The sequence below is a fragment of the Lathyrus oleraceus genome, chromosome 4, assembly GCF_024323335.1.
Source record: "Lathyrus oleraceus cultivar Zhongwan6 chromosome 4, CAAS_Psat_ZW6_1.0, whole genome shotgun sequence".
Taxonomy (NCBI): Eukaryota; Viridiplantae; Streptophyta; class Magnoliopsida; order Fabales; family Fabaceae; genus Lathyrus; species Lathyrus oleraceus.
In genome coordinates, this window is record NC_066582.1 from 392,786,251 (window position 1) to 392,789,973 (window position 3,723).

The following is a 3,723-nucleotide window of genomic DNA, read 5'->3' on the forward strand; positions in this document are numbered from 1 at the left end:
TGTTGCTCCTTTTCCATTTGTCAGAGCTAGTGGAATACTGTAGCGGTAAATTTTTTGAGATTAAGCTATTGATTAATTTAACTCGCAAAGCAAGAGTCGTCACCACGCTTTTATTATTTCCAAAGGAAAATGGAAAAAGTACGAACAAAATCCAAAGAAGTTTTAAAACAAAACTAATAAATAAATAAAATGAACAAGGGTCTAGGGGTTAGTAATGCAAAGGGAAGTTATTATCACCCTAAACATCAATGGTATTCCATGGGAACCTCTTTGAAAATATATACATTTTGGTTTGAAAAAGGTGTTGTTTGTTGAAAGATTGGAGGGATAGGAAAAGAAGCATTTTCATTATGATTTGGTGTTTGCCAAGACTTTTAAAGTTTCATGCCTACGTACCAATAAAGTGCAATGGAGGATCAAAACCTCGTAGTTCGTGGCAAAAATAACAAAAAGGAGTTTGTTTTTATTTATTTTTAGGGAAAATAAATTTTGTCATTTTAAGGAAAATACTCAACTAGTCACCCACAAGTATGAGAACTTTGCGTCATCATGAGAAGGGATCCAACTTGGATAAGATCAACAAGTATGCCACTAGCTCCCGTGGATGGAAAAGAATTATCATCAATACTATAGAGATAGGAGAATTATAACTCAACTATGGAAATGACTCATGTCTAATGCCTTGAGAAAAAGTTAAAAAGGAAAAGGTGCACAAAGAGGGATAAAAATGGTTTGAAAGTGTTAGACATTTTTTAGTCTTTTTGAAATTGGTCTAAGTATGCTTAAGATATATTAGCATTTATTGAGAAAAATATTTTGAAAGTCACTTGACAAAAGTTAAGGTTTATTGATAAAGTGGTTCAAGTTAAAACAAGAAGGCTTTGAAAAAGAGAGAAGATTTTGAAAATTAAAGAAAGGGAGGAGAAGAAGAGACTATCCTAAAGCAATAAAGTAAAAGTTAAAGAAGAAAGATCTAACCAAGAGATGAAAAGCTTTATGACATAAGTCTAGCAAGAATTACCTCCTTTGGATTAAGCCTCAAGCAAAATAAGCAAATAATAATCGATGTGTCAGATGAAACCAAAGTAATCAATCCAAGTTTTCACAGAGAAGTCCAAAGTCGAAGGTATCAGATGGATTCCATAGTCTCATGTCACAAGTCCCAAGGAAAAGGTCAAGATCCTAATTCTAAGTCCATAACTCCACAAAGATGCCAAGGATAGTAACCACAAGTCCATGAATCAAGATAACCAAGTTCCTTTTTTAGGGGGTTTTCCTTTTATTAATGTAGTTTTCAAAAGAAAATGAAAGTTCAAGGGGACAAAGGAAAAGGAGCATAAATATAAACAAAGGTCCAAATGGACAAAGAGAAAATATGATATTAGATGCTAAAATAAAAGCATAAAGTAAATAACAAGAAATAAAAACATGAATTAAATAACACTAAAATAAAGTTAATATAATGAGATGCTAGTAAATGTTAGTGAAAGAAGAGAAGATTTTTTGGTCAATTTTTGGAGAACACTCAACTATCTACTTACAAGAATGAAAATATGAACCTATACATCATTTATGAGAAAAGATCAAACTTGGATAAAATTAACAAGTATGCTACTGTAGCGGGAAATTCATGATCATTAAGTTATTGACAAGCTAAAGATCAATCAACAAGAGTCGCCACCGCGATTTTATTGTTTCCAAGGGAAAAGGGAAAAAATGCGAATAAAACCCAATTAGTAAGAAGTTTTCAAATAAAAACTAATAAAAGTCAGAGATCACAGGTAATGGGGTTGGTTACACAGAGGGAAGGTTTTAGCATCCAAAGTGTCCTAGGTACTCCTAGGGAGCCCTTTTTGTGTGCATATGTATTTTGTCCAAAGTGATGTTTACAAACAAAATAGAATGAGGGATGAGAAAAGAATTGAATAATTATATTTTTGTGTTTGACAAGACCTTCGGTCTTGTGCCTACGTACCAACATATAAATGAGGGATCAAAACCTCGTAGTTCGTGCTATAAATTTCAAAATGAGTGTGTTGTTTTTAATAAAATTAAGTTTGAAAGGCACAAAGGCCTGAAAATGGTTTGGATGAGTTAGTTCTTTTTGGCTTTTTTTGAAAGTTTAAGTCAAGTATAGTTAAATTTATTTACAAGTTTGATTTAAGAAAATAAGATTGAAAATACAATGGCATAAGGCCAAAGTTTCTACCTTTTTGAAAGTGGTCAAAGTTTAGAACAAAAGTAGTTCACACAAAGAAGGTTTTAAAAATGGAGGGAGAGATTTTGAAATTAAAGAAATGGGGAGAAGATGAAGAGACTACCCTAGATACAAGAAATTTAAAAGTTTAAAGTCGAAAAGATCTAACCAAATGGTAGCAATCCAATAGACAAGTATGTCAATAGAAAACCAGAATTCCCTCTGACTTTTTATAATCAAGCAACACACAAATGCACAATTATATCAATCTTAAAGAGCAAAGGCATCAAATAAATATGGACTCATCCAAGCTTATCCACTTCAATGATCTTCTTTAGAATAACCTATGTAACATAACAGCTTAACAATGATCAATGTTGCAGATGAATCTGGAGAGATCTTGAATGATGTATCAGATGAATTCAAACTTGCAAGTTCTTGGTTCTTCAACAAATTGGCATTGGCCAAGTCCATTAGCAAAGGAATGTTGCCTAAGTTCTAAGTCCAATTGGGGAGATCAAAACAACACTCCACTCAAATGTCTTTTAGGGTTTTTGTTATTATCATGTGCATTAGTGGTCAAAGACCAATCAAACAAACAAAGCAACAAAGTATATCACACAATATGGTCCAAGTGGACAAAAATGAAAATTGCATAAACATAAACAATTAGAATGATATGTACAATGATAAATGATAATAAAAATAAATTGCATTAAAAGTAAAAGCTTGAAAGTAAAGGTTAATGGTTAGTAAGTTAATAGTTAGTTTTGTTTTTCCTTTGGTTTCAAGATATTCTTTGGAGAACACTCAACCCACTTGCCACAAGCATGGATCCTTGAACCAAAACATCTTCCAAAGGAAGGAAAAAAGGCCAAGTTTCCACACAATACCATGGAAGAGGGGAGACTTACAATCTCACTAACTAGAATGCTTATGCCTTTGTGTCACAAATTTAGCGCTATGTTAAGCAATCGTAATTGGACTTATGTAGAAGTCACAACTATTTGAGGTCGGGCAATAGACTTTTGGTGTTAATGCATGTTGGAGACATATTATTAAGAAATATGCTCATTAAACATACCACACACAAAAATATGCAAAGGTGTGGCCTAATCTCATCCATACTCATGTTAATCTTTCAATCAACTAGCATTAGGACTTAGAGATGTCATTGGCCAATTGAAATGAATGGATGAAGAAGGGGAATTAGATGAAGAGGGAAAGGGATGAATGAGATCACAAATTGGTCAAAGGAGGACTTTTACCAAAATAATACTATTCATTCATTTTGGGAGATGGAATGTACATTCCATCAATCCCCTAAATCCAATAATATTAACTTGACAAAGTCAAATCAACCTTGACCAAGGCCCAACAACAAAGGAGAAACTCAAATAAGTCAATCCAAATGGTCAACACAATTAAAATGGCATTTGTTCAATTAAAAGTATTAAAATAATGCATTAAATTCAAATATGTTTTGTCCAAATCCTAAAATCACATCAAAACACCAAATAAATGGC